The sequence below is a fragment of the Lissotriton helveticus genome, chromosome 7 (assembly GCF_964261635.1).
Source record: "Lissotriton helveticus chromosome 7, aLisHel1.1, whole genome shotgun sequence".
NCBI classification, from domain to species: Eukaryota; Metazoa; Chordata; class Amphibia; order Caudata; family Salamandridae; genus Lissotriton; species Lissotriton helveticus.
In genome coordinates, this window is record NC_136068.1 from 1,004,420,808 (window position 1) to 1,004,444,696 (window position 23,889).

The 23,889-nt window shown below is 47.2% G+C and overlaps 1 long non-coding RNA gene across 2 annotated transcripts; it reads right to left on the reverse strand.

Moving 5' to 3' along the window:
* Positions 1 to 286: 286 nt before the first annotated feature.
* Positions 287 to 10,919, reverse strand: LOC144769516 (uncharacterized). 2 transcript variants are annotated; one of them, XR_013598715.1, is made up of 3 exons: positions 10,811 to 10,919; positions 1,334 to 1,422; positions 287 to 587 (listed from the first exon to the last, which is right to left on the reverse strand). It is a non-coding gene; the product is annotated as an uncharacterized LOC144769516 (long non-coding RNA). The 2 variants fall into 2 exon arrangements; XR_013598714.1 differs by lacking the exon at positions 287 to 587 and adding an exon at positions 1,099 to 1,183.
* Between the last annotated feature and the right edge of the window lie 12,970 nt (positions 10,920 to 23,889).

The window sequence follows — 23,889 nt, forward strand, 5'->3', positions numbered from 1 at the left end:
ATCCAGCATTTCAGACTGCATTTCAGAGCTTTTAAAAATGTTTATGGCTTTTTTTTTTTGAAATTCTTTAGCATTGGCTACAGGAAACAAAAATGCTAAAGATTTACAAAAAAAACCCATAAACAATTCTAAAAGCACTAACTCTAATGCTGCGAGACCTATTGCATTTTCAATGCTTGTTTTTTCTTTGCACACATTAAGTCCAAGTTAATTAACAATAAATTACATAGATTCATTAGTTCATAAAACATAAATCCACAAATACATATATGATAATGACCCCACATCAACCTCTCATCATACAACTTCCATCTTCTCAGTCAATCACACACAGACATACCAATTCAACATCAGACACTATATACAAATTCCTCAACGTAATCCCCAGAGTGACACATAAAGGGGATCCTGTAGAGTCTTGTTGGCGAAATGCCAGAGAGTCTAGATCGATATAGCAGGACCCCAACAGATGTTACGCCAACGCGCGTTTCGGTGCAGGGCCCAGATCTACGGGCGCACCTTCATCAGGGCTCTCACGCCGAGGGAGTGGGGAGACACAGCACATGCACAGTACACCTGTGGCCAATCTGTTGTAAACCAAAACTATTTTTAGAATCAACAAACTCAAGAAGAGTGAAATTTTTTCATGTTATGTAAGTCATCCATTATAGTTCCATTCTTGGAGCCTGATACTTATCATACAGTTCACAATATCAAGCGCATTTTGGGCTAATATATTTAGATAAACTTTTAATACAACATTTTGTATCGCCCCATTATTGGTGAGCTCAACTGTGGCTAAAAATATATTAGGATAATGTACTAAGGAAATAAATAAAAACACATACATAGCACACCTCGGAATCCCTGGATATACAAATTACCCAAACATAGCATTCAAGACTACTCATACGAACAACATGCTTTATATACATATTCAAATGATCAGGTGGCAATCCCCATGAGATATCCTTCTAGGTTTAACTGTAAGAAATAGGTTCCACATTTCTTTAAAGAGGATAGGATTCATTCCCACAACCAACGAACAGTTCACTTAACATCAAAGGCCGTCCCTTTATCTCTGTCGCTGATCCCAGGGTCCCAGTATGGTGTCTATTTGTTCAATGTTCTAAGTCACCTGGTCACAGAATTGGCGCGGGAAATGCACTAGTTAGTTTCGAATCTGTTTTAAATTAAGAAGAAAAAACAATCTCACCTCGATTCGAACAGAGAAAAGATATGGCAGCTTGACTAAAGAATGGCTCTGCTGTTGTAAGCAGCAGACCGTAAAATGTCTCACAAAACCGTAATAGGTCTCACTAAACCAACTTACCCGTTATTAGATAAATATTCCTCCCCGGTGTATCCTTCCCTTATATCATGCAGAGCGCAGCTTCCTGCATCAAGTGGCAAGGCACCAATCTGCCCAGAAAAAATATATACATAAGTATATCATACATAGCCGCCCCATAGTTGCAAAGTAATTAAAACATTCTACGGAAAAGTCAATGGAAGGGCTTATTTCCACAGGTCATGGGAAAACCCAGTAGGTCTATTCCCTATTAATGTTATGAATCCTATCCTCTTTAAAGAAATGTGGAACCTATTTCTTACAGTTAAACCTAGAAGGATATCTCATGGGGATTGCCACCTGATCATTTGAATATGTATATAAAGCATGTTGTTCGTATGAGTAGTCTTGAATGCTATGTTTGGGTAATTTGTATATCCAGGGATTCCGAGGTGTGCTATTTATGTGTTTTTATTTATTTCCTTAGTACATTATCCTAATATATTTTTAGCCACAGTTGAGCTCACCAATAATGGGGCGATACAAAATGTTGTATTAAAAGTTTTTCTAAATATATTAGCCCAAAATGCGCTTGATATTGTGAACTGTATGAAAAGTATCAGGCTCCGAGAATGGAACTATCATGGATGACTTACATAACATGAAAAATGTCACTCTTCTTGAGTTTGTTGATTCTAAAAATAGTTTTTGTTTACAACAGATTGGCCACAGGTGTACTGTACATGTGCTGTGTCTCCCCACTCCCTCGGCGTGAGAGCCCTGATGAAGGTGCGCCCGTAGATCTGGGCCCTGCACCGAAACGCGCGTTGGCGTAACATCTGTTGGGGTCCTGCTATATCGATCTAGACTCTCTGGCATTTCGCCAAGAAGACTCTACAGGATCCCCTTTATGTGTCACTCTGGGGATTACCTTGAGGAATTTGTATATAGTGTCTGATGTTGAATTGGTATGTCTGTGTGTGATTGACTGAGAAGATGGAAGTTGTATGATGAGAGGTTGATGTGGAGTCATTATCATATATGTATTTGTGGATTTATGTTTTATGAACTAATGAATCTATGTAATTTATTGTTAATTAACTTGGACTTAATGTGTGCAAAGAAAACATGAAAATGAAAATAAAGATTTTGTAAAAAATTTTAACAATTTAGTTGTTATTTACCCTGTGGCCTGTTTGTCGCTTGTTGGTGAGCTCTATGTGGTTCTTCTAGAATAGTGGACTCCTTGTGGGCCAATCTTTAATTCATTTGGGTGGACCTTCCCTTGTGTAATAGTGTATTTATCCCCTGACGTCTGCCCTTAATCGTTTCCAGGGGGCCCCTCATATATTGGTCCTTTACCCTCATGCACCAAACGGCTTCCATAAAAAAAGATCTCCGATAAAGTGCCCTGGAAACGGTGAGCCCGTCGAGCATTGCAGCGCCGGCCCGACGAGGAGCAAGGCCCAATGATGAAGCATGACACCTCTCGGGGTGTGTGAGGGCAACAAGACAAAATAATTGTCTTTCCCATCCCTTCCCTAGGAACTGCTCTCCCTTGTTGTACATGTCTTTCTTGGAGTCATGAGTGCAGGACCTGTTTAAACATTGGCTCCTGGTCCCACCCTCTCTTCCTTGCAGCCAGGAATGGGATACCTTCAACTGATAAATTAAGATTAACATGGAGGGGTGTTGATAGTGGCGAATTGTTTCGGTTACTAGTGAAAGACAATATGCACTTTATTAATTCATGTTTATCGTTTTAGGAACCTCACCCAGGGGTAGTCCAGGATTTCACAAAACTTTGTTTGGCAATTAAAACCCTCTTGTTGAAACCCATTCCCTAGATAAAACAAGATCCAAGATGGTTCGACCATGAGTGTTCCGAGGCGAATCGGAACCTGCGTAGGTGCCCGTCCATTGGTACAAAGAGCGAGAGATTGGGATTGCAATAAGATTTTCACCTTCATCAGCAATACTTTTTGAGGAAGTAAGTGACTTTCATTAGCAAAAAGGACCTGTTTATGACATGACCTTTGAATGTTCTTGACTACAGGACTTTTTTTGTCTGTCCTTTCTGTTTGTAGATTCACAGCGTAAACCAAGAGTCTAGGAAGTCCACGGCGTTGGCACAGTATTATAAATTGGTAAGCAGTGGTTCAAGGTGGGCGCTGGAGAGCGCATGCAAAATCACATCCTGAGCAAAGGTCTTCATTATTTCCTTTTTTTCTTTTTGTCTCCACAGTGGTTTCTGGTCCGGATGAGAACCCCCATAATGGGTGGGGTTTGAAACGCGTAGGTACAAAGAGCGAGAGATTGGGATTGCAATAAGATTTTCACCTTCATCAGCAATACTTTTTGAGGAAATTCACAGCATAAACCAAGAGTCTAGGAAGTCCAAGGAGTTGGCACAGTTTTATAAATTGTGGTTTCTGGTCCTGATGAGAACCCCCATAGTGGGTGGGGTTTGAAACGCGTAGACCATTTTGTTTTTCCACTACCAATCAATTGGTTATATATTTTGATTAAGACTGTGGGTGCACTGTGAATAACTGTTGTATTTAGAAAAACTGGTGCATACTTTTTAATATTCCAAGCAGTACTTTGTTTGTTTAGTGGTTCGTCCTTTCTCCAAAAATTTAGATTGGCCTACTAGGACTGTGTGGTGTTTGTTAGTGTGGTGATTGTTTGAGTGGAGTTGGAATATTTGTGAGTGTATGTTTGAAAAATTGAATGGGTTATGATTGGAAGTAACAATATGTAGTAAATACTTATTTATTTGTCTTGCATTCTTTGTATGTATATCCTCTACATGTCTTTCAAAAAAAGAAAATTATTTTTGAATTATTGAAAATAAAAGCAATAAATAAGCGTATTGGTGCTTGGTTTTGTTGTCCTTGCACTATTCATTCAGTTGTTAGAAATTGTTTCATCAGGATTGGCATTTTTGTTGGTTGTTGGTTTAGTGGACTCAGCCTTACTGATCAGAGTCTGGCCCTTTCTTGTTACATACTAGTAAATAATAGGGCAGAGGGATCAAACCTACCTTGAAGTCCCCAGTATGTATTAGAGCATGGCGGTTTAGAGGCAAGCAGCCCTTTCTACACTTGTATGTGTGCACTGCTGAGGCCTGAGGTCAGTTCAAACGAGCCCTGTGTTGCAGGACTGCCTTTAACATGTAAATTGTGCCCAAACTCGACTTTGGTGTTTGGGGCACTTACATTTTTTAAATTCTGCTCTGGCATAGTAGCCCTATACTGGCTGAGGTCCTTCTTACATGACCGCAGCTTTTAGGTGTCTCAGCAACCTTACTAGTCTAAGAGCATTGCGCTGGCCCAAGGGTTCCCTCAGGGCTCCATTCTCAGCCCCACTCCCTTTAATTTCTATATCACCCCATTGGCAGAGATTATTGGGAAGTATGGCATCAGTGTTGTGTCATATGCGGATGACACACCACTGGTGGTGTCATTAGCACAGGCCCATGGTGAGGCAGCCATCACCTTCTCTACTTGCCTGGCGTCTTGGATGTGGAACAACTGTTTAAAACTTAATGGCAATAAGACAGAGGTTCTAATGGTAGGCAAGGCCCCCTCAATTCGGTCCTCATCATGGTGGCCTCAGACTTTGGGCCCTACCCCTTCCCCTACCGAACAGGTTCCGAACCTAGGGATGTGGCTGGACACCAAGCTCTCCTTTGAGAGCCACACCAGACTGGTGGCAGGGGAATGTTTTGGGGTAATGAGAGGTAATGAGAGGCCTTCAGAAGACCCTTGATGTACTTCCCATGACAGCGAGAACAACCGTGGTCCATGCTCTGGTAACCTCCCACTTGGACTATGGTAACGCCCTTTATTTGGGGGCAAGTAGCAAATGTATGAAAAGACTTCAATGCATTCAGAACGCGGCAACCCTCCTCGCTCGGATGCTGCCCAGGAGAGCTTCCTCTAACCAGGCCCTGTCATCCCTTCACTGGCTTCCGGTGAGGGACAGAAATCTCTTCAAAGCCCTGTGTATCAGTCACCGCATCTTACAGAGAAAAGGGCTAACCTATCTACTTGATCTAATTACCCTCTACACTCCGACCCGCCTTCTGAGATCATGTGGGATGGGAAAGGTCAGAATTCCAAAAACTTCAAAAGAGCGAGAATGGGTGGCCGATCCTTCCGTTTCCTGGCGGCCAAGCATTGGAATAATCTCCCCCTTGGTTTCCGAATGGAGCCGTCGGAGACACTCTTTCGGAAAAAACTAAAAACTTGGCTTTTTACGTCCTTAGGCCTTCCCTTCTAGCTGTTTCACAGTACTGCTAATGATGAGTTTTGCCCTGTGTATCAGTCACCGCATATTACAGAGAAAAGGGCTAACCTATCTACTTGATCTAATTACCCTCTACACTACGGCCCGCCTTCTGAGATCATGTGGGATGGGAAAGGTCAGAATTCCAAAAACTTCAAAACAGCGAGAATGGGTGGCCGATCCTTCCGTTTCCTGGCGGCCAAGCATTGGAATAATCTCCCCCTTGGTTTCCGAATGGAGCCATCGGAGACGCTCTTTCGGAAAAAACTCAAAACTTGGCTTTTTACGTCCTTAGGCCTTCCCTTCTAGCTGTCTCACAGTACTGCTAATGACAAGTTTTTTTCTGATGCTGCAGCGTGGGGAAACACTAGTGAGTGTAGCCATGCGCTTTATAAATTTGTTTATTATTAGGTACCCCAGGGTCTCCCTAGGTGTTTCAGTGGTGGGGGGTTAGGTATTTATTAGGAGGGCCCCTATATAATAGATTTTGTGTGCCTTGGGGTTAGTGAAATTGCACATTTCACTTCTCAAATTGTAGTAAACTGCTTCCCTAAATCGACTTTTGTGCTGCGCGAGGAGTGAGGATCTGCAATATTTCTGCATATTTAGAACCCCTCAAGTCTTCTCTAGGTGTTCCTGGGGTGGGGGGTCATGTAGATATAGGCATGGTCCTTATAAAAGCTCCCCAGCCACATAGGTTAACATAGCAAGAAGTTATTAATTAATAATTCCCGCCACAAAAACTAGAAAATAACATTCAAGGACTCACTAGAATGGCATTGATAAATCCAACCATATGCTATTGTTGAATGTAGCCTAAAATGTACAGAGAAGAAGTTATAAGACTTTCTTGTCTGAAAGCCCAAATTCAGCCTTCAAGTTGCCCTGATTGGTCAGAGTTAAGTGGATTAGCCATGCTGCTTTGATGAGGTGATAAGTAGCCCCTAGCGTGAAAGAGCCATTCTGGGAGGAAATGGTTCTGCTGCATAAGAATGCCAGAGCAAGGGGAAGGGGTCGAAAACAATGACCTTCAAAAGAAGGAGGAGACAGGAAGAAACCAGTTTCGTTTTTGCCCCTACCCTCTGAAACAAGTCAGATGGCAGGCTTAAGGGAAGTGTGCAGATGCCAGGTCCAATAAATAAATACATAAAGGGAGTCTATGAAGATGAGTCATACTGGAGGTTGATTTAGCTAGGTCTTTCCTCTCTGCTGAGACTTAAGCCACATTGCACTGGGGTGTTGTCTTGCACCTCATTGGACAGGAGTGCCCTCCTGTGTGATGCCAGAGAACACTGAATATGTATCTGAGAGGGGCAGTGCCTCTCAGATCTGCTACTTGAAACTAAAGGAAGGAGGAGGGTCCATTCTGGAAGTTTGATTTGCATGAACCAGGCCCTGCAAATAGACTGACTACACCTGCTGCACAATCTGTAACTACAGCCCTGTGGATCAAACCTGCTTCAAAAGGACTAAAGAGTGTACTCCCTGCAAGCAACAGGTTAACAGAGTTCACTTGAACCATCACCATCAAGAATCCCCAGCATGGAGTACTACCAGTAGATTTGTAATGGTTTTGTCCATGTGGATTCTAGGAATTGAAGTCCCAAACTTTCAAGGACCATCATGGAGCTTCCAGACCTTTGGGGTAAATTCTGGACACTTTGGGACCCTCAAAGGAACTTCTGGAAGAAGTTGGTACAACTTTGGAAAAAACCCTCAACCGCCTCCAGGTTTGTCCTGCTGAAAAGCACCAGGGGTCCGACTTCCAGAGTTTGACTGGAAGTTGGTCAAAACCCAAGCTAGGGAACCCTTACGAAATACGGCCTGGTGAAGAGCATCAAGGGACCCCGGGAGAAAAAGCCCTGTAATAGTTTTTAAGGTCCGCACATACAAAAGGTGACCTGGAGCAACTGTGAGAGCCAAGCAGCCCATCTTCAACGGCGAGCCGGCCTGGATCTCTGGTTCGTCCCGCTGCAAAGCTCCGGAGGTCTGACTTTCATAGGTTTGACCGAGAGCTCATCGCAAGGCAAGCTGGAAAAGCCTCACTGGGTCTGGACTGGCTGAGAGCATCGAGGGACCCTGGGAAGAAAAGCTCCAGAAAAGTTTCTAAGTTAGAAGATAAAAACTGTGACCGAGACCTACTGCAAAGTGTAGCCGCGCAGGGCTCCATTGCGGTCAACCTGAAACTTTGACTTTGCACCGTTCTAGTGCGACCAGATGTCCCAATAGGAGCTATAGGTTTCTTTGTACTATATAGTGCTAAAGCTTTAAAAATGAGTATCTGGGGTTCTGTACACAGTTTTTTTTTTGTTTTGGTGTCATTTTATGAATTGGTGTTGGAGATTTATCGAGAGTTGTCTCTTAATAATTTACTGAATTGGTGTTTTTAAATGCTTTACATACCTGTCTTTACATACCTGTCTAGTATTGTCCTGCTCACTGCCAAGCTACCAAGGTTTGAGCATGGGAATAATTTTAAGAGACCTATTCTGAGCCCTATATTGTATTACTGGCAGTATTGCCAGTGGTAGATGCATATTTAGCACTACTAATCCTCCACTTTCCAGCACTGCTTTATAGGACTGCACACCCTGAGGCAAGTGTGGTTCCACCGGGTCTGATTTGTAATAGCTACACACTGGAAGCACTAACTTGAGCAAGAATTGTCTGACCGTTCAATACGAATCACATATGAATATGTAATAAATAAGCACTCCTTTCATATCCAGCTTATGGTCTCCCTCCTCTGCTTTAAACTGTGTGACTGAGGAGGCGGGTAAGCTAGCAACTGAGTAGACTGGTTCGAGTATGATTCAGTCACTAGCACTGGCTTCACTGTCAAAACGACTCCTTCAAAACAATCATTGTAACACAAGTGTGCAAACAAAACAGTTACTTACCACTGGGAACAGTATTTCTAGCGGACACATAATCTTTCCACAGATTCCTCATCGCATTGATACCCTCCACTTACCAGACTGTATCAAGAAGCATTTTTCCCAGCAATTGCCCTCTAACAATGCCAGGTGATCAAGCGGACTCAGTTATAACCCTGCCTGCCCTGAATGGTCTAACATTGAAGTATATAAGGTGCCAACTGGAACGCTGCCAACAGTTCCTAATACTTTTTTCCTATACACTTTCAAGGCGTGTGGAGAGGAACCAAAAGTGCATTAACAACAGCAATGAACACAGCACACATTAGGTTTGCACACCAAAGAATCTTCTTAATAATGGCACAAAAATCACTTGGGAGGAGAGAGGACAGTGCGGAATCTGCTGAAGAATATGTATCCTCCACAAATATTGTTTATGAAGACACCTCATTTATTCTTCTGATGGATACATCTCTCTGGGGAGTCCTTATCTTAATGATGAATCCTAAAGTAAGAAGCAATAACATGTTGTGCTGGTTAACCAAAGAAGTATTCAGAGGAGATTTGGCAGTATTGGTTAGCAAAAGTATGCAAGGATGATGAAAAGGCCACCAAGTGGATGTCTACTAACAGAACACCATGAGTCAACACAAGATTCAAATAACATTGAGGAACAATAAATGGAGTGGGAAGAGACAATACGGTAAACCTTGTGGCTACTACATGCCACTAGCGGCAACCTAAACAGAGAATGCTGGCCAGGGGGACACAGGAAGAAGCATAGCAATGTCAAACGTTCTTTAACAGTAGTCCCTGCTGGATAGGCTTGACTAATATGGGGTTAGACTTTATGACTCACACCACTGAACAAATTAATATCAGTGACCAGCAGAAATGTGTTTTCCTGGCTGCCATAATGAAGTCTGCAACTTCAGATGATAAGCAAATGACTCTAGTTGGCACTGCACAATCTTTACGCACGCAGCTATTGCCGTTGGGGACTGGAGTGGAGGATCTGAACATCTACGAGAGAAGGTCCACTATGCGCAGCAGAGGAAAGGTGAGTCAAATAATGACTGCCAACAAACTGGCCAAATCCTCCTCGTCCAGTCTCTGCTTGATCTTTCAGAAGCATTACCAGTAGATATGTGTATCATAGGCCCTTGATGAGATCAAGCTGAAAGCATCACACAGAGAACCATCCAGATAGAACTGCGTCGTACAAAGCTGTCCACACTTCCCATTAGGGACCGTGGCAAAGAGATCCACGCAGGGATACCACGATCTGGGAAAAAATCATTCATGCCACTTCAGGATAAAGTTCCTATTTGTGGTCGCTATGAGCGTAGACTGTCATGCAGAGAATCGGGAAGGCCTTTCACCGCTGAGAGGCTACCGTTGCTAAGCCCACCGCCCGAGGTGAATCGCCTCCTAACAAAGGCCATGCTACTCTGTTGATATAATCAACAGTAGCAGTGGTACTGGACAGGGACTGAATGTCGCTCCCTGAAATGGAATGCCTTCATGGCAAGGAGGACTGTGTTGGGCTCCAGCACATTTAAGTACAATAGTTAATGTTCAATCTTTTCCTCGTTGCACTCCACGCTGCGCTGTTCAGGGCAAAAGGGTCCAAAAAAGGCTTTGCTGTGATCATATAAGGGTGCGTTTAAACCTTCCACGCTGCGCACCGCATGGGGTTAGTTTTCTCAAAGATGCTCGCAGGAGTGATATTGACACTTGTCTACGGATTGCCGTAGCGTCAGCACCGATCGTTTTGACTGGCTTGCGGTTGCTTTTTGGTGCCTGGTAGCCTGCAGGTCAACTTAAAAACATGGCCAGGGCTCATTATAATTGTAATTTAAATGGCAATTGTGATATCTATATGCCACATCCATATATATATATATATATATGTGTTACCTCCTTTGATTAACGCATTCCTTATTTCCTATTCCTTGTACTGCACAGCCTTGTCTCATCAAGACCTGACAGGCTCCTTATTAAGTTCCGCACATTTTTCTAAAACCTCTTTGCTATATGCAGTGCGTTACATTATGTTACCTATGTGAGGACTTTCTACTTGGAGCTCAGTGTTATCATTCACTGTGCAGCTCTTCAGGCAGCACATCTGAGTATGCAGTTTTTAATGTGATCATTCTTCTTTATACATGTAGGACAACGTGTATGTGTCTGTATAAGTCAGACACATACACATACACGCTATCGCACTGTTTTCTATCTCTCCCCTGAGGCGGAAGCCGGGGGTTCTTCAGTTACTTTGCTTTATTCTTTTTATCACTGTTATCACAATATTTTAAAATCGCCGTTTGTTCACAAGTAGAATACTTACTTGTTAGGACTTTTACACCACCTATTATTCCGAAAAACCTCATTTACCGATCCCTGCGCAGCCGAGTAGGAGCTGGCGCAGAGAGATAGAAATAGGGCTTACCGCCACTGAGAGCCGCCATACTGAGAGGGGAAGGGATTTGCACTCTAGTTGCAGGACGCCTCCCGCCCTCCCGCAGTATTTAAAGCCTGTCATTCCAACAGCGCGCTGATTGCTATCGCACTGTTTTCTATCTCTCCCCTGAGGCGGAAGCCGGGGGTTCTTCAGTTACTTTGCTTTATTCTTTTTATCACTGTTATCACAATATTTTAAAATCGCCGTTTGTTCACAAGTAGAATACTTACTTGTTAGGACTTTTACACCACCTATTATTCCGAAAAACCTCATTTACCGATCCCTGCGCAGCCGAGTAGGAGCTGGCGCAGAGAGATGGAAATAGGGCTTACCGCCACTGAGAGCCGCCATACTGAGAGGGGTAAGGGATTTGCACTCTAGTTGCAGGACGCCTCCCACCCTCCTTAACACCCTATAAAATCTGTGTCATCACGTCCGCGCAGCGGGCGCGCCGAAGGCGCGCCAAAGGCAAGCCCGTCTGCGCCCGTCCGCGCCCTGCAGCGCCCAGGGACCAGGCCCCCTGCTCAACTTAAGGAGGATCTGCCCACTTTGATAAGGTATGCTCCTGATCTATTAAAAAAACGTATGCCCCAATTAGAGGCTTCTTGCCGCCATTCCATACATCCTAATTCACCTGTGAAAAAGTGCCCCCACTGTCAATATGTCTTATGGCCCACATCGGAGCAGCCCGAGACTGTCAAACCCCCTTTTAGAATGCTTCTTTTAAACTGTCGCTCTCCGACTAAACACGCGGTGGAAATGTCTATCTTCCTCGAGGATATCAACCCTGACGCAGTATTCTTAACAGAAACCTGGTTAAGGGAAGAAGCTGACCCAGACATTACCGCCATACTACAGAAGGGATACGGACTACAAAGGGTCGACAGGGTAGAGGGCAGAGGAGGAGGATTAGGCATACTTTTTAAGGATTGTTACCAATGCAGAACTAGCTCGGCGTCAATTCCTAACTGCGAAAGTATGAACTTCGCATTAGACCTATCCCCTACCTTAACCTTCTCTGGCCTACTTATCTACCGCCCCCAGGCCAAATGGGAGATTTTATGAACCTCCTTCCACCCAAGGTCGCTGAATCAGCCATCTCTCTGCCTCATTTTACGGTTCTAGGCGATATCAACATTCACTTAGACGATCCCATAGATCCTCTAGCTACTGTCTTTTTAAACAATCTTGCAGCCCAACAAATTGTTCAGAAGGGTTTTGAACCTACGCACAACAAAGGTCACCTGTTGGATGCAGTCCTAAGCAATGATCACAGACTTAGGACTGGGAACCCAGTCCCCCTCCCATGGACCGATCATTTTCTGGTCCCACTACTCTGGCACATTCCAAGTCCCCCCTCTGCGCCCCCTCGAGCTACATTAAGAGGGAGGGACTGGGCGAAACTATCCACAGACCAATGGGTAGATTCCCTCTCCACTACCCCTCGACAGATTGGGGCTGACGTAGACGCACTTTACATTCATTACATAAATTGGCTACAGTCCACCTTAGACACAATTGTGCCTCAGAAACCTCTTAAAGTGAAAACCAAGTCCAAAGATTCACCTTGGTTTACCCCCGAGCTAAAAGAGATAAAACAAAATTGCCGGAAGCTTGAGAGAACTTGGAGACGCACTCTCAAGGCACAGGACAGAAGCAGCCATCGAGAGGCAATCCAAAAATATAAAGCTGAAATCACACTGACACAGGCTTTATTTTACGAGGAAAAAATTACAACGTCTGCCAATTCCCCGAGGGAACTATTCCGGATTGCAAAATCCCTAATCAGTACCCCCCCCAATTTTGCAGGACCCCCGCGAAGCCCAGACTCGCTGCGACAGACAGGCAGAGCACTTCCATCATAAAATCCAAGCCATTTCCTCATCATTTGACCCGGTCAGCCAATACCCAGTAGGAACAGATACTCTCCCTCCAACTACAGCCTGCCGGCTAGCTGAATTCCCACTGCTTGAAGAAGACTCGCTAAACACTTTTATGTTGAAAGTTACATCAGGCTCCCCTTCAGACCCCGCTCCCCCACGCCATCTCTTGAAAGTCGCGGATACCATTAGACCAGTGATTTTAAATATTGTAAATATGTCAATCACCACAGGGAGAGTACCAGAAACCTGGAAATGTGCACAAGTTAGGGCTCTGTTGAAAAAAACAACCTTGACCCAGAAAAAATGACCAACTACCGCCCTATTTCACTCCTTCCTTGGGTAGGTAAGCTGCTTGAGAAACATATCAACACCAGCCTTATGCTCTATCTGGAAGCCAACCATCTGCTCCATGATTCTCAAGCTGGTTTTCGCCCAAAATTGGGGACAGAGGCGGCATTATTGACTGTCACAGAATTAGCCCGTAAGCATATGGATCAAGGCGGCACCACAGCAATTATGCTGTTGGACCTAAGTGCCGCCTTTGATACCGTAAACAGTAACATCCTCATCTCCCGATTAAAACACCTTGGAGTCACGGGAAGTGCCATCTCATGGTTACAGTCTTTTTTGGAAAATCGTACTTTCCAGGTGGTGGAGGGTGACATCCATTCCAAAACTTGGCCTCTCAATCAAGGTGTGCCTCAGGGTTCTTCCCTGAGCCCCACACTTGTTAACATTTACATGCAGCCATTAGCGGACGTCGTTCTCCCTTTTGGCTTTAAAATCATGACCTACGCTGATGACACCCAGCTTGTGGTGGCCCTGAATCAGCCAGGACGTACCCTTTCTAATCTGAATAGCTGCCTAGTAGCAGTCACAAAATGGATGGCCTCTTCCCATTTAAAACTTAACGGGGATAAAACTGAACTGATGTTCCTGGGGAACACAGCCGGCCCCAGACCAGCTCTACAATGGCCACCCTGCATGGGCCCCCCCAGAGCCAAAAAAGCAAATCAAAAGCTTGGGCATGTGGCTGGATGATACTCTAAGCTTTAACCAGCAAGCCACAATACTCTCCGCCACCTGCTTCGGGCTGATGCGAATGTTGCGGAAAATCCTACCACTTCTCCCTTTCCAGGCCCGCAGGATGATGGTCCAGGCCATCATCCTGTCCCGTCTCGATTATAGGAATGCTTTATATCTGGGTGCACCGACCAGCACACTTAAAAGGCTGCAAGTCACTCAGAACGCAGCTGCACGTTTATTGCTAGGCCTGTCACGTAGGCATTCGGGCACTGCTGCCCTGAGAAATTTACACTGGCTGCCGATCCAAGCCAGAGAAAAATTCAAAGCTATGTGCATAATGCATAAGGCCATGTGGAAAAACGCCCCCGCAATGATCTGTTCCTTAGCCACCCCTTACCATCCCCAAAGATCACTGCGTTCCAGCACGGCATTTTTGGCAACAACATGCAAGATCAAACGGGCCAGGTGGGGCGGACGCTCCTTCTTCCTGAATGCTGCCACGACCTGGAACTCTTTACCATCCACGCTCCGCAGCGAGCCTAATCTTCTAAAATTTCGCAAAACTCTTAAAACTTTTCTTTTTTCTAAGTAAATCAGTAGATTCCCAGAGATATGCATTCACAGCGCTACGAGGCCTTCGGGTAGTAATGCGCTTTATAAAACCCACTTTCATTATAAATGTGTGACACATCTTCTTTTCAGAGCGGTGCTCCTTCCTTGAGCTGCTGCCAGGTCAAGGAGAGGCCTCTTATCCGTACAAGAAAGGTAAGCAACTTTTTCATTGTAATGATTGTCATAACAGTAAGCCAGTGATGGCAGAAATATACTGCACTGTTTTTTCAAACGTAAAATACCAGACATGTTTAGAGTTACATGTTTAAATGAATTCTCCTGTTGCTTGTGTTTTTCATACAGGTACGCCCAGTAAATCATCCACGCAATCAGTAGGATTATTGGTGTTGTATTAACTTTTATTTTTCTTAGTCTTATTATTATTTTTCACTCTTCACATTGTGTCAAACAGTAGCATAACTAGGCCCTGCAGAAAGCAGCGACAACTATCTGGGTCTATGGGCTGAAACATGTAGACCGGTCTTTGTCCATTACCTGCAGTAATAAATTACCACTGCTGGTGCTTTTACCAGAAACCGGTCCTAGGACGCTGGTTTCCGGTCCAGGGAAGGCATGGCTTGGCAGTTCGGGCTGGACTGTTCCCATGAGGCACAGGGTCAGTCTGATTTGCATATGGCCATGTCTGAACTGGGGTGGCAGAGTGGGCTAAAGAACGGTGATGAATTAAACCCAGATCTGTTGACTGGGTGTGAGTGTTTGATTGGTTCAGATGCTCCGTCCATCACCACCCCCTTTTGTACCGCGGTGCTTTTAATCCTGGCCACAGGAACAAGTCAATAAAGTACTTTCTTTCACAACTGGTAGCTAGTTTTAACATCACTACCCTAACATCACTACCCTCACAGTTTATATATATTTTTGCGCTGCGTCCTCTACCCAACCTGACATCTTTCTTATCATTGCAGGATTTAGTATATCCTAAAGATTAGGAATAAAACATCCCTGAGCTCCTCCCTCTCAGAGAGGGGGTTGTAGCCCGTGGCGGGAATAGGTTTTCCCATCACGAGGAGAATCCTAATGATGAAGCATGCCACCTGTTAGATTTGGGCGTCTCTAGTTGGCACAGGTAGGTACTTGTGACAAATAGGGACCCTTGCCTCTAGTCAGGATAAGGGGATTGCACTCCTAAAATAACCCCTGCTCATCCCCTTGGTAGCTTGGCACGAGCAGACGAGCTTATCTCAGAGGCAATGTGTAAAGCATTTGTGACCACATACAGTAACCCAGTGACAACACCACAGATGGCCACCACACAAGGTTTTATATAAAAAATAAGTATACTTTATATAGATTTACCACAAGACCGTAAACGACAAAAATACACAATACCATTACTTTAAGATGGTAGATTTAGCTTAGTTTAGTTCAGTTCTTAAGATGCGACACTTTGCGTCAATGTACCTTACGATGCGTTGCGCTTCCACAACAAGCAATGTCGCAGCGGGGGAAATCGGCAAAGTTCAGGTGCAAAGAAATGAAGACGTGAAGATCTTCCAGATGCGGCACGCTTCTCCGGGGATGCGAGAAGTTCTCGGTTCGATGCGTGGACTGTAGTGGCGACACCCTTGTTCAGAAGTGCGACGGCAACAGCTCCAACTGCGACACTCTTCTCCCACGATGCGTGAAACTTCCGCACAATGCGACAACTACAGCCGCGACATCCTTGTTCAAAATTGCGACGGCAGCAGCTCCGACGGCGGCGCGCTTCTCGGGGATGTGAGGCGCTGTCTTTGATGCGGTGCAATGTGACAGTTCCAGCGGCGACACCCTTGTTCAGAAGTGCGACGGCAGGCACAGCGACGGCGACACGCTTCTACCTCGTTGCGAGACTCTTCTCTCGATGCGGTGCAGTGCGACAGCTCCAGCGGCAACACCCTTGTGGTGACTGTACTGGGGAATTGTTGGGGGAACAATTTATGAGAAATTGCTTTGATTCTTTTTAAATTGCACTCACAATTCTGCCAAACTGCACCCTTCACTTTGAAAAATAATTTTGCAGTGCTTTGCCCACACGCTGTTGTTTCTTTCGTGTGGCTGCTTTCATTTCTTGACTTTTTTAATCTACCACGCTGATTGGTTGGTTTTTAGCCAATCAGCGGGCAGCACGGGCGGAGCCTGTTGAGCTCCCGGAGGCTCAAATGCACACTGGCGCAAGGTCGCACAGCGGGCGCGCCGCTGGTGCGATGAAGGCACGCCAAAGGCAAGCCCATCTGCGCCCGTCCGGGCCTGGTTGTCGCCAGGAGCCAGGGACCCTGCCTCTCTTAATGCTCAAAGACTCAGTTACTCTGGGGAAGAATTAAGGGCCCTATACAGTAAAGATACTTGTGGAACTCATAGCTTGGCCCCAGATGAGTGCCCACATACCTGTGCGCACTGCACGTTTAGACTGGTTCCCGTGAAGCACTCTACACTATGTGGCCCTATGACGTCGTCATATACTTTCTTTTTTTTTTTTTTTTTCTTTTTCAAAAACCTTTATTTGAGCAAGCATAGAAAAATACAAGAATGGGCCTACAACCTCACGGGCTGGCCGCTAATAATAAGGCACAAGGCATGAATTAGAAATGTACACCCGTGGTCAGGCACAAATACAGCACAAAGCATTACTCCCAACATATCACAGAGCATATTGAATTTTTATTTTATACAAAAAGAAAAACAAACATTAAAAAGGCGAATGCATGGTAATCAAGGTCAGCCCAAAGAACGGAGGGGATGGTCTACAATCAGGAGAACATAGCAAGAGCCCCGAGGCTCCAACAAGGTCGGGGGGGGGGGGGAGCAGCAGGGAGAATCGGAAATTTAAAAAAAACAGTATGAAAGGGTTCCGGGAACGCTCGCCTAGGGAGATAGGACAACATCAGTAGTGCCTACAAGGGGAGGGGCACAGATCTCCCCACGATATTCATTCCACTGGCCCCAAATCTTCGTCCACGCCCTGGGTCTGCCCCTGGCCACATAAACAGTCTTCTCACGAAACATGGACCAGTCCATGTTGTCCTCCCATTTCGAGACCTCAGGGGGCCTGGAAGCGCCCCAGAGTTGCGCAATATCCCGTTTCGCAATCATGTAACCCAAGGTAGCCCATCTGGTCTGGGCCACAGAGTAGTCAGTGGGCTCCCACACATTCAACAGACATCGTCGAGGCTCCGGCCGCAGGGCTACATCAGTCACAGCAGTCATCACCTCAAGCACAGCAGTCCAGTAAGCCGCCACAACCGGGCACTCCCAAAGAATGTGTAAAAAGGTAGCACTCGACCCACAACCACGCTTACATAACCCATCCAAGGAAAAGCCCATCGTCACCAGACGCGGACCAGTGACATACACTCGATGAAGGATTTTAAGTTGAACCAAACGGAGACGGGCAGGAATGGCTACCTCCTTGGGAGAAGAGAGTGCCGATTGCCAATCCTCGTCGTCCAGTTCCAACCCATCGCCAACCCAAGCCTCCCGAAGTCGGACCAATAAGTCCGCCCGATTATTGATCAGCTTCTTATAGATCAGGGAAATAGTGCTATCAGGCAGGTGCCCATCAAGGACACGATCTTCGAGGGGGGAAGACTCGGGCAGGGCCCTATCAGGAGTCAAGACTGAGGCGAGGGCGTGCCGGACCTGCAGATAACGAAAAAATTCCCTACCATTCAAACCATATTCCGCCTGGAGGGTCTGGAACGACTTCACACTACCTTTTGAACATACATCACCCACCTTACATATCCCAATCATATCCCAGCGGTCGAAGCCCTTAGTAGACCAGAGACACCCCAGACGTTCCGAGGCATAAAGCGGCGTTGCCAGCGTCATTCGATCCTCCCACCCCAAACTCACATTCGCGGCTCGCCACACAGTTACTGCAATCCTGGACGGGCCCACAAGATGGCGCCCGGCTGATCGAGAATAAAGCGCTCTATTAAAGTCCCCACCCGGCAGCTGGAGTCTATCCATCTCGAATGCAGGATTTCGACCCGGTGAAAACATCACGTGATTAATAGCAGACAACTGGGAAGCCCAATAATATCGCTTGATATCGGGGAGCGCCATGCCCCCGTCGTACCAAGGAATGGTGAGTTTCGCGAGGGCAATACGCGGACGCCCGTCCCAAATCAATTGCCTTTGAAGACTTTCGATCTCTCGGAAATAGGTCTTGGGGATAGTGTCATAGGAGTTCTGGAGCGCGTAGAGGAACCGCGGCAAGGACATCATTTTAAACAGGGCCGCCCTGCCCAGAGGAGACAAAGGAAGCTTACGCCAACGGGCCACGTCCAGTCGCAATCTAAGCAACGGGGGGAGGAGATTACGCTCAAATCGGAGCGAGGAGTCCAACGTAATAAAAATCCCTAAATATTTGAAGCCAGACTGGACCACCTGGATAGGAAGTCTGCTCGGCAATGGGGGTAAAACACCCGAAAGAACATACACGCAGGACTTGGCCCAGTTAATAACGAGGCCTGAGTTGGCACCAAATGAAGTAAGAACGTCAAATAAAACAGACAGAGATTTACGCGGGGAGGTGAGATATAAAAGAATGTCGTCCGCGTAAAGCGAAACGCGGTCCTCAAAGTCCGGAGACCAGTGAATCCCCTTGAGCGAAGGTTCCCACCGAAGCCAAGCAGCCAATGGCTCCAAGGCGAGTGCAAAAAGCAACAGAGACAAGGGGCATCCCTGACGGGTACCCCTACCAAGGGTGAAAGGGGCCGAAACTCTACCATTTACCACTACTTGTGCCAGAGGTTCCGCATATAATAACTTGATCCAACCAATAAACTCAGGCCCGAAACCAAATTTCTCAAGAGCCGCCCAAAGATAAGGCCACTCCACAGTGTCAAAAGCCATTGAGGCATCCAACGATGCCAAAATGGCCGGCTCCGTCAGAAGCCCCGCCCTCGCAATCGCGCCGTGAAGACGACGTAGGTTCAGAGCCGTGTTGCGATGCGGGATAAATCCGGATTGATCTGGATGGACCAAGCCACCAATGACTGTCAGGAGGCGGGACGCCAGGAATTTCGCCAATACCTTGGGTTCAACATTTAGCAGGGATATGGGCCTATAGGATGAACAAAGGTCCCGCGGTTTACCATCCTTGGGGATGACAACTATCGTGGCCAGTCGCTGATCATAAGGGAGAATACCCCGTTCCCGGGACTCCAGAAACATGGCGCGAAGATATGGCGCCACCCTGTCGGGCCACATCTCTCACAGACACAGGGGTATACACCACACGGAAGTACTCAGCAAAACGGTGAACTATTCCAATCGGGTCCGTCACACTCTCACCACTCGAAGACTGAATCACGGGTACCACACGATTAGCTCTCTCCTTCTTATCCAGCCACGCCAACAATTTACCCGCTTTGTCACCCACATCATACAAACGACCCTGTTGCTCCCGAAACATCACTTTAGCAGCATCCGTGACCATGGACTTATAGGCAAATTGTTTCAGACCCAGGGCGTGGAGTTTCGCAGACGTGACACCAGATTCCAAAGCATCCTCCAATGCAGAAATCTCTCCCTCAAGATCCACCACCTCCCTATTCCTCGCCCTCTTAGCTTCAACAATAAGGGAGAGGGCCTGCCCACGAATCACCGTCTTAAAGGCCTCCCATAGGGACACAGCTGAGGAAACCGACCCCTCGTTATCCAGAAAATACGCGTCCAAAGACTTAAGCAAAAGGCTGCGGGTCTCGGGGGAGGTAAGGTACCACGGATTGATGGGAGCCACCCGGCCCACTGCCTCCACTCCAACCTCAAAACGAAGCCAGAGCGGAGAGTGGTCAGAGATACCCCTGGGTAGGTGTACAATCTCACGCACCGCAGGCGACTGAGCCGCAGGCATCAGGAAATAATCCAGCCTAGACAGACTCCCATGGGCCCCAGAATGAAAGGTGTATTGAAGCTGAGTAGGATGCAAAAGCCTCCAGCAATCCACCAAGCCAAAGGTATCCAAAAATCCACCCAACCACTGTTGGGCCGCAGGAGTATCTCTAGGGGGGTGGCGATCGTGGAGACCGGAGAAGACCGAATTAAAATCACCAGCCAGAAAGAGAGTACTATCTGGGAGGTCCAACAAGACACGGCCCAAATCTGAAAAGGTAGAAGTCTGCAAGCCGGGGGGCACATAAACAGTAAATAAGGAGAGGGCACGACCCTCATAGCGACCCACAAGGACCGCATATCGCCCCCGATCATCCTGAATCACATCATCAATAGCTAGGGGGAGGGATGCCCGAACAAGGATACCCACACCCCTAGAACCCGAGGTAAACCCCGAATGTGCTACGAGGCGATAGCCCCACCTATTCATTGCATGACAAACATTGCCTACCAAATGAGTCTCCTGCAGGAAAACAATATCAGGAGATAAACGTCGTATACATTTCAACACCACACTTCGTTTGATACGATCTCCCAGACCGTTAACGTTCCACGAAACAAATCTCAACCCGCTACCCCCCATCCCACCCAACAAAGCCAAAACCCCCCACCAATGAGCATGACACCAGAAACTTCTTCAAATACAGGATAAAGTCGCCTTGAAAACAGAAAACACAAACAACGAACTCCCGAACCACCCACCCCCCAAACAACAAGAAAACACCCCCCACCCTGCACCCCTGCAAAAAGCTAAAAAGCCACCCCAACCTGCAGTGTGCCTGTCGCCCAAGAACCCTATTCTACACAAAGACCCCGGAGGAGGAAAGGCTCCGTCCCACCCGCCACCCCGATCAAGACCAATGACGAGAAAAAGAACATACATCAAATCACATAAGCAATAGAGGAACATAGGCATACACTCCTGGAAGAGTTATTCAAAACAAGGCACCAGGCATAAACGAAATGTTCAGCTCTCTACACCACCTTCAGCACCGCCCGGGTGGGCATCGGACTCAGTCTCAGGAGGTCGGCTAGGCAAGGAGTCCAGCCAGTCATTCACAGCGTCCGGACGATCAAAGAAGAAAGTTCGGTCATTATACTCAACCCGCAGCCTGGTCGGAAAGAGCATAGCGTAACGCATCCCCATGTCCCTAAGGCGCTTCTTGGCACCACGAAATCCCATCCGCTGCTTCTGGACCTGTTGAGAAAAGTCCGGATAAAAGTTCACCGTGGCATTCTCAAAGGCCACCGGGCCCTTCACCCGCGACGCCTGTAGGATAGCGTCCCGATCTCTATAGTGGAAAAGCTTTGCAACAATAGGTCTCGGCGGGGCGCCTGGCTTACCCTGGCCCCCCGGAACACGATGTGCACGCTCCACTGCGAAAAATTTACTAAGGCCAGATGGGGAAAGGTGGTTCTGGATCAGGTCTTCAACCAGGAGATCAACCGAGTGGGGTTCTGGGTTCTCCGGCACACCAACCACGCGAACATTACAGCGACGTGCCCTGTTCTCAAAATCTTCCAAGCGCCGGGTCATGAAATCGTTCACCCTACGGAGATTGCCAATCTCCGTCTGTATCTCAGAGACGTCCGCCGTGAGGCTGGATGATTTGATATCCAACGACTTCACCTTTTCGTTCGTTTTGGAGAGATCGGCTCGAATTAGGTTTACCTCGATTGCCACGGTGTCAATTTTGTGGGCCAAGGTTTCGTACTGTTGGCCTATTGACTCCTTCATGCCAGAAATGGCGCCCATGATGTCCTGCAAGGAAGGCTCCGTCGACGCATCCACGACGTGGTCAGACGCACTGGGACCGGGCAGGGCAGCTCCGGGGGACCCCTTAGAATGGGTATAACTGTCCATAACATTAGATTGGACCGGACCCCCGCGCAGAGGTGTCTTCGTCTTGCGCGTCTCCCGGTCCCCTCTGACCGCCATTTTGGAGATGCGTCACAAGGAGATTCACCAGGGTCAACGGACCGGGCACCAGAAATGGAGGCCTCGGGACCAAAGGGCCACAACAAGGGTATCACTAGGAGAGGGGCAGCCAAATAGAAGAATAGTCCAGCCAAAGGCCCGACAGCCGACGCGTGTCCTGGAACCAGCTCTGGCCCGACCCTCTCACCGATGTCCCAGTCAGAGGCAGAATCGAAACCGAAACTTAAGAAGGGGACCCACAAGTCCAATCCCCCTGCCGTTGTTGTTCAACTCCAAGACGGCCACCGAACCTCACCCAGTCCCGGGCGCACCTCAAGGGCGGAGCCCAAAAGTACAATTCACCATAACTCAGGCACCCGGTGTCAAAATAAAGTTCTGAAAAGTCCAGGTAGATCAGCCCAACGTCCTCTATACAAATCCTCGCGAAAAATCAGGATTCATGCAGGATATTATGCCGGGAGCGGCGGGGGTCCGGGGAGCGCTGTGCTCACACGGCCATCACGGATGCCCGCCAAGCTCCTCCGCGTCATATACTTTCTTGAGCATTATTTGCCGCTCTCGGACTACACATCATGCAGAAGTATTAGATCTTCTCCAGGAACACTCACCTGAGATTTTCTTTTTAACGGAAACGTGGCTATGCGCTTCGTCCGTGGCCATACCCGCTCTCGCCCTTCCTACAGGTTACGCTATACGGAGTATAGACAGAACTGGAGGGAGAGGAGGTGGTATCGCGATTATATATGAATTAGTCCACTCTTATAGTCTGTCTCCCTTAGACCTCCCCGATTGTAAGAGCGCACTCTTTAAAATCGCACTAGGTGCGAACTTCACCTTCTCTGGCCTTATCATCTATCGTCCGCCTGGTCCATCTAAAAGCTTCAGAGAAGCCCTGATAAACATGGTGACAGCTCTAGCCCTACAGAAACCATCGCAATGGACCGCACACCACTAGCCCCTCCTCCGGATCGCCCCTAGGGACTCTGGTACATGGAGTTCTTGAGTGGTTCACCCATGTGGGTGCAAGTAGGTACTTGTTGAACTGATGATCTCTAGACCCGATACATGTCCCGGGTTTTTGGATATCGCCCGAGACATGGCTCGGGTTTCGGCACTTCCCTCATCAGTAGAGAAAATTGTTAGGGGTGGAAGAGAAGGCCGCCAAACAACCGTCAATGGCCTCGATGCCCGAACCGGCACGCAGGTGCGTCGTCCAGGAGCCCGTCGGCTCAAAGCTCAAGGGAGCCAATTTGTAGAAACCATCACAATGGACCGCACACCGCTAGCCCCTCCTCCGGATCGCCCCTAGGGACTCTGGTACATGGAGTTCTTGAGTGGTTCACCCATGTGGGTGCAAGTAGGTACTTGTTGAACTGATGATCTCTAGACCCGATACATGTCCCGGGTTTTCGGATATCGTCCGAGACAAGGCTCGGGTTTCGGGATAACTTCCCTCATCAGTAGAGAAAATTGTTAGGGGTGGAAGAGAAGGCCGCCAAACAACCGTCAATGGCCTCGATGCCCGAACTGGTACGCAGGTGCGTCGTCCAGGAGCCCGTCGGCTCAAAGCTCAAGGGAGCCAATTTGTAGAAACCATCGCAATGGAC